The sequence below is a fragment of the Anastrepha obliqua genome, chromosome 3, assembly GCF_027943255.1.
Source record: "Anastrepha obliqua isolate idAnaObli1 chromosome 3, idAnaObli1_1.0, whole genome shotgun sequence".
NCBI lineage: Eukaryota > Metazoa > Arthropoda > Insecta > Diptera > Tephritidae > Anastrepha > Anastrepha obliqua.
Window position 1 is genome coordinate 28,274,964 of NC_072894.1, and position 12,196 is coordinate 28,287,159.

General features: G+C 37.0%; 1 non-coding gene across 1 annotated transcript; it reads right to left on the bottom strand.

Moving 5' to 3' along the window:
- Positions 1–11,442: 11,442 nt before the first annotated feature.
- Positions 11,443–11,607, bottom strand: LOC129243224 (U1 spliceosomal RNA). The gene has a single exon (XR_008582264.1). It is a non-coding gene; the product is annotated as a U1 spliceosomal RNA (small nuclear RNA).
- Between the last annotated feature and the right edge of the window lie 589 nt (positions 11,608–12,196).

A 12,196-nucleotide genomic window follows, 5' to 3' on the forward strand; every position in this document is an offset into this window, starting at 1 on the left:
GAGAAGACAGCAAGGCGAGTTTTTAATTTGCAATAAAATTTAGGTAGATGATCCCGTTGATTATTTTATTACCTCACTTTAACACCAGTTCAGTAAATGCGAAGTGACTACTAATTTCTGTCATTCAAATTGAGCTTTTAAGACAATGTAATTTGGAGCACCGGTTATAAATACATGCGTATGCCGCTGCAGCTTCATTTAAATTCCGAAGAGATACATACATACATGTTTAGGTATGTACAGTCAGCATTTTCTCCATTTAACGCCTGCTCTACATTTCATTTTTTTTTTGCGGAAGAAAACACCCAACACCATTAGCAGAAAAAATTATCAAAAATTAACGCGATTTTGGAACCACTTGGAACCGGCACTGACTGATCTACGACACTGCACACTCGAAATTTCTCTAAAAATTCTGAGTAAAAAGTTTTAAAGTTTAAGTAAAATATGCCGATTTTTTACAAAGCTTGAAACTTTTTTTGCCATATGCTTCCTCTGCTAATACCTAACTTTCATCGCACCTCATATGTACGGCTATTAAAGTGTAAAAAATCAGTAATCAAGATCGAAAAAAGAATGTTCATTATAGACAAATTTAAAAATAATAAAAATATCTACTAAGATTAGCGTAAACATTTTGGTTTTTTAGTTCCAGTTCAATGGGGCTCTCTTTCAGCAAGGTTGATATATTGAAAGTTAAGTTTAGAAAAGGCGCTTTCGATTCACCATTTCTCTGCTCACTATTATAATTGGGTTGGGGTCTGAGTAAAAATTTGCTTGTGAAAGCAACGAAAAAAGTTATCGCGCAATATTTGCTGCTAGCGAGTAATGTTCATCCAGATTCCAACTAGCGCTTCCTCACCCTTTTGTTGAGCGAGTAATGTATAAGGATGATAGATTTACCACGTTTGCTCTTTAAGTATGATGAAACATTGTGAGAGGAACTTCGGCTGCCACATCACTTGGGGGACTCGACAGCCGATTTCTGTACGATCCGCTACAAGACATCTGACTATCATATAAGCACTCATATTATCATCATCACTATCCTCATCCAACTACACATTTTTGTTCTAGCCATGGGAAAGTTCTGATAGTTTCCCCTTTTCGGTGTGATATTCTATCTCTCTTTTACCAATACCAATTTCTTATAACTGAAAAATATATCTACTATGCTCTAAAGGCAAGGCAACTTCTCATTTTTGTTCTCAACAAGTAATCAGCACTGATGGGCCAAACTACTCATTTTCGTCATCAAAAAGTAATCAAACTCCTCAATAACTCCTCATTTTCGTTAAAAAGTAATCAGACTGAGGAGTTTCGTTAAAATGTTTTATTTAGAAATTATAAAATTTATATTTTTTTGTTTTCATTAATAAACTTTTACACACCAATTCGGTGTTTCATCCACGGAGATTCGAACTCACGAATTTTCAAGTTTTAGCCAAGAATTTACTAATTTGGCTATGGCTAACTTACAACAACAACAGCCAAATTTCACACTAGAACTTTTTTCAGAGCAGCCACATTATAAGCACACAAATGAGTTGCCGCCTTGGCGTTTAAAGTACAGTAGATATATTTTTTACTTACATGAAATTGCTAATGGTAAAAGAGAGATAGAATTCACACCAAACAGGGGAAAAGAATATCAAATGAAATAATATATTTGATTTCCCCATTAAGAAATGTTGTATATGCTCTTCTGATAATGCGCATGTATTAGAGACTAATAAAATACTTGTAAATGTATTGGAATTTTTGTCGAAAGGGCTCAGCACTGTCTTGTAGGGAATATGAGCGAAAACTGCGCCAATTTTTTTTTTCGTATATCACTCATACCATTTTATCGCCAACCGAATTCTGCACGATAATTTCGCACATATTCTCACACTCCTTCAATCAGTCGTTGTTCAGACGGCAACGAAATGTCATTGGTTGATTTTTTTCGGTGCCATCAACACAATCTCAGTTTTTTGTGTACACATTCCAAGTCACGCCAGCCCATCAAATGATTCTGTCAAATATGCTCAGAGCCGAAAAACTGTCTGCTAAAGAGCATATCTGTATGGTGAACATATTTTTAGAGCTTTACTATCTAGCAGACCGTTATTCGGCAAGGATGATAAATACCAGATAAATACCAATCTTTAAGTATGGAGAAAAAAAATTTTTGAGGGAAACTTTGGATTCTACGTCATTCGTTTTGTGTTTCCCAAAATTTAACTTTAGCTCAGTGAAACACAAAACGAATGACGTCGGCACATCTGTCAAATTCGCTCAGAGCCGAATAACAGTCTGCTAGGTAGTACACCCCTACAAATCTTTTCAACATGGAGTAACTCACTTATTTCAATACTGCTAAATCTCTCCTCGGATATTAAGCAAATTTCATTAGACCTCGTTGATGCAGGAAAAAATTGGAGCGAATGTATGCGTGCGACTCCAAGAAGAGACACGTCATCACTAGCTTCTCAGATCGAAGATGTCGAACCAGCTGCGCTGTCAAAGCCGATGGGTCACTGAACTGAGTGGTAGCTGGACGACGAAACTTATTCCGTCAATTGACAAATGGTTCCATAGGAACTTCGGGAAAGTGAACTTCTTCTTAACTCAGTTCCTCTCGGGCCACAGATTCTTCCGAAGATGCCTCTACCGCATGGGCAAGGTAAGCGATGACGCTGAACCCAAGTTTTTTAGTTGTGACAGATAGCTCGCGGAAAGAAATGCTCTGAGGGATCAGTTTGGCGACATCGCGCCGAGCAACATAATCAGCAAAATGCTTGAACGCGAGGACAGCTGGAACGCGGTAAAGAAATACATCAAGAACGTATTACGAAAAAAAAGATAGACCTCGACACAGAGCAACAAAGTGAAGCCGCACAAATAGAGACACAAGAAGACGAGCCTATAGCATGAAAGCTGGTTACAAATTTGGTGGACCAAGACGTGGGTGAATAGAATTGGTCCTTTATGCATGCCGTTCTGGGCCCTCTCGAAGTAATATAGAGAGCAGTTCCGGGAAGGGTATCTCCCCAGAAGGAGAGGAGGGATCGTTTTAGTGGCCACACCATACGACGCACTAGACGACGGTCGCTGTGAGTGCGAATTCATTTTGAACTCTACCTCACTCACCAAAGAAAACAAAAAAAAAAAAGGCTACCTGTCGCTCCATACGACTTATAAGCAAGTAAACAAACTTAGGCAGGCTGGCAGGTAATGATACTGTATCAGTGTAAGTTCTTATATATATATTAGGGCGTGTCGATTTAAAAATCGCTCATTGCTCTGTGAAAATCGTATTCTAGGGATCAAAATAAGAAACTTTGCCGAAGGTACCATACCTCTAAAACGACTTCTGATGTCCCTCAATTTGGGTCGAACGAAAAATCCCACTTTGACCCATTTAGATTGCTCCAATCGAGTCCAAATGTATGACCGACCCCCACTAACTTTGGACGGCCGATCCACCCATGCCAGTGGCACACCCCCTGAAACTCCCCTGGGGGTTCCCCATATAATCATTTCAAAATATCACCATTTTTGGCCTTTACATGAGAAAAGAAACTAAAAAGTTCGACCCAAATTGGGGGACATCAGAATTCGTTTTAGAGGTATGGTACCTTCGGCAAAGTTTCTTATTTTGATCCCTAGAGTACGATTTTCACAGAGCAATGAGCGATTTTTTTGCCTCCCCACAAATCGTCCCGGCCTAATATATATATACTTGGCGCGTACATCCTCTTTGGGGGGTTGGCCGAGCTCCTCCTCCTATTTGTGGTGTGCGTCTTGATGTTGTTCCACAAATGAAGGGACCTACAGTTTCAAGCCGACACCGAATGGCAGATATTTTTTATGAAGAGCTTTTTCACGGCAGAAATAGACTCGGAGGTTGCCATTGCCTGCCGAGGGGCGACCGCTATTAGAAATAACTTTTTCTTCATTTTGATCTTTCACCGAGATTCGAACCGACGTTCTCTCTCTTAATTCCAAATAGTACGGCCGCCAGTTCTTCAGGGTTTATAAAATTACCTTACGAGTATTTTAACGCAATTGGCTTGTTGGTGTAGGCCAATGACTTGAAGTTGCTCCAAAGAAAAAATAATAAAGGCATCAATTTGTGTTAACGAAAAGCTCCATTCAACACTCGACAAAAAGCAAACGATCTGCCGACTGTACAACTTGTAAACTTGTAAGTTATTTCTTGTCGATTCTCTAAGATAATTTGCATACTTAAACGATATTTTTATACCACCCTGTACTTTTTTTTAACCAACTGGTGCGCACGAAGGTGTGAATTTATTTTGCATTTCACATTTTTGTTTTGTTGCCATAGGTAAGTAAAGAATTTGGGCGTAGTTTTGTGACAATGACCTTCGTCTGGTTAGAGAAATTTCCGTTTTAATATTGGTTAAGTAGAAATTAGGTTAAGGTTATGCTTGCTATTTATTAGCGCTTTGTTTGTGGGAAACTTTGAAGCTTAGCGTGTCAACAAAATTTCCAAAACACAAATAAGTCGAACATAATTGGAAAACAATATGAATATTTATACTACTAAATGTACTTGGATTGATCTATGGTTTGTGACGAATATCACTTTGCTTGGGGCGAGTAAGTATTTTTTTATAAATAGGCAAGTATTACATCAACATACATACATATGTATATGCTTTACTATTCAAAAAACTTTGTATGTATAAAAATATGATATTTTTTATGCGCTTCCACTTAATCGAAAGTGCATACATATCTTTTTGTATTAGGATGGTCCAAAAATACATGAAAAAAAAGTATAAAATGGATTCATAGAAACTTCTCCAAAATTTAAGATTACTGCAAAGGCATATTGCGTATTTACTATAAAACAAGTGTAAGTTGAATAGTTTGACTTACGGACTCTTCCCTACCTTTACATTTTATGTGGCTTTCCAGAGCACTGAAAAAAATAGTTTTAATAAAAAAATAATAAAAAAGAAGAAAAACTAAGCAGTTCGATTGAATACTGGGGCTTAGGGTGGTTAAGGCCCGGTGTTGATTTTGAATAAAATATAGTTTTTTTTAGGAAATTATTGTCATTTCTCCTTATTATGATAATATTGGTATGGCTCAATCAACTATGGAACAAAATATCGGCCAAATGGCCTCCACGGCCTCGGCGGCACACCTCCATCCGATGGTCCAAATTTTCGATGATGCTGAGAAATAATTGAGGTTCTATGCTGTTAATGTGCCGAATTATCTCATCCTTTAGCTCTTGAATTGTTGTTGGTGTTGTTGATGTTTAGGTCTGGTTCACATTCAACATCGGCCCTTGAAATTTAACCACCCTTTATATAACAGGAATAATGAAAACATGCTCAAGTGACAAGGGAAAAAACAGGCTTATTTTCCGGATTTTATTTCTAACAAAATATTGCTCGTACATAAAATCTATTTAAACTCTTATCTTTTTTATATATTTAAGTTTTTGAAAAAAAATTTTAAGTCAAAATATTCAAAATGGACGCTGTGGCACTTCTGCAAGCGCAGGTCCGCTTTTCTTAGGTGCCTAAACGGTGTACATGAAATCTTACGTTTCGGTGATCTAAAACAAAAAAACAAAATATTGTTATCATATACATAGTATTGACTCTCGTCGTCTGACGTAGGATTATGTCGATAAAAAATTTTGGCGTTGAAAAAAAAATTCTTGAAATTTTTTTCTTTTTTTTTGCCTAAAATTGATGTTACTATTGTTTATAACAATTTAACAAATAACGATATCAAAAAAATCTTATGTCAGACGAGAGACACTGTTACAGAGAATATATAATTAAATTTTTAAGCTGATTCATTTATCAGAACTCGAGATATCGTGTACACCGTATACAAAAACTTAGTTTCGAGAAAAATGCGTTTAAAGTTTCAGTATTAGCAGGTACGCGCTTTGGAGCGCTTCGGGAAAAGGTCCAAATTTCAACGAAGAAAAATTTAGCCAGCTGTAACACATATTGTACCTTATTAAAGAGGGTTCAAAGTATTTTTTAAGCTAATAAAAAAAATCGATTTTTTGAAAAATTCTCAGTAGACTTCCCCCTTAAGGGGACAGATACCTGTAAACGGCCATATTTTTACTGATTTTCATTAAAATTACTTAAAATGAAGAAATCAATATATTTTTTTCAAAATTAGCATACAGTTTATATATATATTAAAATAATATAAAATTCAATTCTTCCAGGAAGGTCGCAGCGGGGCTTCTCAATCGGCGGGCATTGTAGCATCGGCGTCAGTGACCTGAATACAAAAAAACAAAATTATTTTTGTTTATTAATGTCATAATTTCTGTATGAATTGGAAACAAATGAAAAAAAAATCGCGGAATAAATGCTTAAAAAAAAATTAATTTTGTGGCGAATTTTCTTACTATTTTTGCTTCGAAAAAATTATTTTTTCGAAAAATTTTGGAAAACTTGAAACACATAGAAAATAATATTATAAAAAAGATGTGTACAAAATTTCAGGGAGATCGGTTAACAACTATTCGAGTTATCGTGTACGCCAATTCGAAAAATATAGTTTTGAGAAAAACGAGTCTAAAGTTTGAATACATAGCTATACCTCTCTCATGGCCCACCTACAACCTTAAGCAATCGTCAATATTGATAAACATGAAACGACGGGATGCCTGGAGTCTAATGGCAGACATAACTGGCTTTTGGTCTGTCGGAGAACAAGCAGCCAAAATGGGCATTCCCACTGTCCCAGTTGCAAACAACCGAAGAAAAGGAAACAATCTTCCACTTCCTCTGTGAATGCCCTGCCCTATGGAAGAACAGAATGTAAACCCTGTTCAAACCGCTGTTCGTGAGTCTTGAACTGCTGTCTAGCTTAGATGTCAACAACCTGATAAGGTTCCTGAACCGCACAGACTGGATATAGTCATGCGTTAAATAACTGGTAAACAAGTTGGTAACGAGGATGTGGCAACAACCTTCAAATGCGGTTCGTAGATATAATACACTGATGGGTCGAAATTAGAAGATGGTAGAACAGGGGCGGCAATCAATGGGCATAAATTCCAAAAATCATTTCCAATGGGATCTACTTAACTATCCTCTAGGCAGAAATATGTATATATCATTGAGATATGTGTGAGGGAGTGTCTCCGTAGAAAAATGAGAGTAACTCCCATTTACATACTTTCAGATAGTCAGGCGGCTTTGCAAGTCCTTCTATCAACTACAATCACCTCAAAATGATACATGACTGTCTGAACCTTCTTAATATGCTAGGGAACATCAACACATCATTACTGGGTTGGATTCCTGGACACGAAGGGCAGGAAGGAAATGAAGCAACTAGCAAAAAAAGGGAGCAAACATGCCCCCCTAATTGGTCCTGAACCTTTCTGTGGACTTACAAAAGGCCACATCAGTGAAATTCGCAGGAGCTGGGAGGTGAAGAAGTTCGTTGAAGACTGGCGAAACTCTATCGGTCAGCGACTAGCGAAACAGTTCCTAACGGTGGACAGAGGAATTTCTGATAAGCTACTTTCACTTAGCAGAGTAGACTTAAGACTTTTAACTGGTTACTTCACCAGCCACTGTAGCCTGAAATATCACTTAAACAAAATTGCCCTCTCTGAGACCATCATCTGTCGATGCTGTGAAAGGGACACTGAAAATTCAGAACACATTCCTTGCAAATGTCCTGTCCTATCTCCAATGTCCTATAGGGAATCTCAGCGGACTTTGCACAATAGATCTACTTTGGTTGCAGTGCGCAGTAGCCTAATAATAAAGGGTTTTCCAATAAGAGGTCTAATTTTGATATTCAAAGATAAATGCTATTTTTTAGTATAAATGATCGGATATTTATTTCATTATAAAGAAGAATGTATGCCGTTAATGGTGGAAAATAACATCAGGCAAATGACCACAACGACCTTACAGGAAAATATCCTTTTCATGAAATTTTCCATAACCGAATTGCAAATTTTCCATCACGAATTCCATCTTTCAGGTCTTGAATCGACCCTGGGCTCTTGGCGAAGTCCTTCTCTTTCACGTGGCCCCAAAGAAAAAAGTCACAAGGTGTTAAATCACATGACCTCGGTGGCCGATTGTGATCACCTCTTCGAGAGATAACACGGTCCGGAAACTTTTCCCGTAAAAGATCAATGGTTTCGTTGCTTGTGTGGCAGGTAGCACCGTCTTGTTGAAAATAAACGTTGTCCAGATCAATACCATCCAATTCCGGCCATAAAAAATCGTTAATCATCTCTCCTGTTTAACACCTAACACCAGTTATTGGAAAACCCTTTAAATAGTGTCTCTACACAAATAAAATTCATAGATTTTAGACACCTCTAAATACAATTTGTTGTTTTTTTAATAAATAATACGGGTATTTTTCAATTCAGAAACATTTTCAGAGATCACATTGGCATTTCAACTTTCAACTTTTAACATTAGAAACTTTTTTCAACCGCCCTATTGTACATTACCTACACACACGCATATATGTATCTATGAATAGTTGCGCGAATGTACTTATTTCACATAATTAAGCTAATTTGGCAATGTTACAATAACAAATACTACAGCCACAATTTCACACAGTTTTGTCATTTTTCTGTACAATGTCACATTTTTCCGCCTTTCTTCCCTAAGCTAAATTGCCAAATCAAATAAGCAACAAAATTTCTGTCTGCATTTTAACACATCGAAAATTACGAGAGAAGAGGGCGTTCGTATGTGGTGTATGTCTGTGTGTAGGTGTACAATATTTACAGAAATGTCTTGACAAGTGCACAAATGCGATTAAACCAAATATGGCCAACAAGATCGGGGTATTTTTTTAGGTATATGAGTAATAATTGCGTATTAAAAAAGTATTCAACGAAAGTTAGCGTTTGATTAATGCAGTTACACATTTTAGAAATACTAAACAAGTAAAAAACTTTTTTGTAAATTAAAATATCGGATACGAAAAACCAAAAAAGGATAGACAGCGCAGTTATTTAGGCTGATGATGTCAATATCATCGACATACGCCAACAATTGTAGGCTCTTATAAAAAATTGTGCCTGAGCGATTAAGTTCTGCGGCTCGTACGATCCTTGCCCACTTCTCACGACGCTGCTGGTATTGTGCAAAGTCATTTTGTATAGCCGTATTAGCTTTGCGGGGATATCAAATTCAGACATCGCGTCATGCAGGTAACTCCTTTTCGTACTGTCGAATGCAGCTTTGAGTCGACGAAAAGATGGTGTGTGTCGATTCTCCTTTCATTGGTCTTTTCCAATATTTGGCGTATTGTGAATATTTGGTCGATGGTAGACTTTCCAGGTCTAAAGCCACACTGATAAAGTCCAATCAGTTGGTTGACGGTGGGCTTCAGCCTTTCTCACAATACGCTCGCTAGAACCTTATAGGCGATATTTAGAAGACTAATCCCGCGGTAATTGGCACAAATTGCAGGATCGCCCTTCTTATGGATTGGGCAGAGCACACTTAAATTCCAATCGGCAGGCATGCTTTCAACCGACCATATTTTGCATAGGAGCTGATGCATGCACCTTACCAATACCTCGCCGCCATGTTTGAATAGCTCAGCCGGCAGTCCGTCGGCGCCCGCGGCTTTGTTGTTCGTTAGCTGCGTTATCGCTATTCTCACCTCGTCTTGGTCGGGTAGCGGAACGACAGTCATGTCGTCAACGACGTCAACCTGCTCGCAATCACGGATCTCGAACTCTCGTTTCTTTCTTCTGGTAATGTGTCTCTCTTACTTTTTCAGTTACCGGTAGTAATCCAACATGGCTCGCGTCGCACCCGATCGCCGCGTATGGTATTTTATTTTCTTTGTATGGGCGTTTTTAGTGCGTTTTTATATCCAAAGCTAGGCAACACTGCAGTACCGAGAAATTTTTATTGAATTACTTAAAGAACATTGTATGCGTGACAAATTGTCTTTAAAATGGGCGATTTGTAAAAATTTCGGTATAGTTTCTTCAGTATTTTCTGGTATTTTGATGCTTATTTTTACTATGAATACACCTCTTGATGCCCTATGTCCCACTAAGGTTTGAGGACCGAAAGAAACGATTACACCTCTATGGTTTTAATTCACATTCAGTGAATTCAGACGCTTTTTGAAATGTATAAAAAGGTGTTCAATGTTAAAAAGAGTTGAGAGTAGTCGATCCAATATCCTTGCATAACCTTAAAAGGAGAAAAAAATTAAATTTGCACTTTCGAAGTATCAAATTTTATGAGAAAAAACAAATTTTCAAAAAATCTAAATCTAAATAAATAAATCTAATCTCTAATCTCTAAAAACTAAAATCTTCTCAGAATGACCTTTTTTAACATTCTTTTGTTTAAGGGGTTAGGGGTAGTCAGAGGCCCGAAAAAATTATGATTTTCAATAATTTTTTTGCTAGTCAACTACTTAATTTTGCAAAAATAAAAATATAGCATTAATACATCATGTTTCGGCTTCACTTTAGCAAAATTTCAAAAGAAAAAAAAATCGTTACTGTAAAAGTTATCGCTGTTTGTGTGGATCTCGTTTCTCCAGAAGTTCTTGCGGTGATCATCACAAGTTTCATCTAAAATCAATCGGACAAGAGAAACTAGCTTTATTAAAAGAAAGTCTTGTACCTGATCGAAGCTTTTTTTTCAAAATTACCAATATGGCGGCCTCAGGAAATATTTTTCAGATTTTTGAGAAAAAACCGACAATGTTAAAAAATATCGAAATTTTTGAAAAAATATTCTTCGTTCAGGCACGACTTTTTTGTTTTTCAAAAGCAGTATTAATTTTATTGAAATCTACCAAGCGGTTTTTAAGTTACAGTGATCACCAGTTAAAAAACAGAGTTTTGAGAAAAACGCAATTAAATTTTTGCCATCGATTTATGTAGAGTTATACGAATTATTTAATTACTTACACTGTGCAATCTATTTCTGGGCCATATAATAGTCTTCAGCCGTCATAGCAGCTTCCAAAATATCGATTTGCTGTTGGTTACGAACGCTACAGAGCGCCCTTTGTTAATTGATGAATAACTCAAGAAGTATTTGCTGGATTCACTTAAAATTTACACACAATAATTTTAAGATATTTTACTTTAAGAAAATGCAAAAACATCAAATTTTTTGAAAATTTTGTGTATAAAAAACCCTACATTTATTGCGAAGAACAAATAGTTGGCAAAACTGCACAACTCAGCTAATGTGACGTAGCGCACTCTCTGATAGGCTCAATCTTGTTTCTATCATTCTTGTGAACTAGCAGCAACGAAACATAGCCTGGAGCGCAGTAAAGCAATTGATCGGACGTTTTGAGCTACTTTTTCCATGTTTTAATTCTTTTTTTAAATCTAAAGCTGTTAATACAAATAACATTTAACTAGAAATAGGTATAAAATATTTATTTTTATATTTATTCATTAACGTCGGGACGGCGCGAACGCCATTCCCGGCTACCAAAAATTTCACGCACGAGTTATTCGCATTAGGAATAATCGCGGAGGTCAACTCAACCGAATGTGCAATGGTTAAGTCTCACTCCGGAGGAACCACCTTCATGATCATGGTAACCTCTACGCCAGGTAAGTATGCTTAACTCAGCGCACGTCCAACATACTGTATACAGTTTTTCATAAACAAGCCCAGAATTATGTGACACAAGCACACCTCGATCACATTTCTACAACGCAACTGCTTAGTAATGTACAACTATTTTTAGTGGTTGATTTGCGCTTCACTAAAAGCTCACTACACGCCTGAATGCTATATGTATGTGTGTGTGTGTTGCGCTGATAGCCGCAAGCAGGCACAGCAAAATGTTATTGCCGGCTCGCTTTGTTTACGAAATGCTGAAGAAGGGTAGGAAGAGGAACATTCTATGCATACAAACATATGACTACCGCAAAGAGAGAAAGCATATTTATATCAGATGTGGCCGACGATAATTTCGTTACTAAAAAGTAAATGCCCAGTGAAGAGAATTCGCAAGGGAATGGTAAACAAATTGTTAATATAAGTTAACACAAAATATGTTATATCTTGGCACATATGAATTCCCAATATTTAGGTTACACGCGCGGTCAAAAAAACTATGTTGTCAGCGAATATCGTTGACAAGTGTGTTGACGACATCCGCTGCCCATATTCCCAGACAAAAGTAAAATGAAATTGAAAACGCA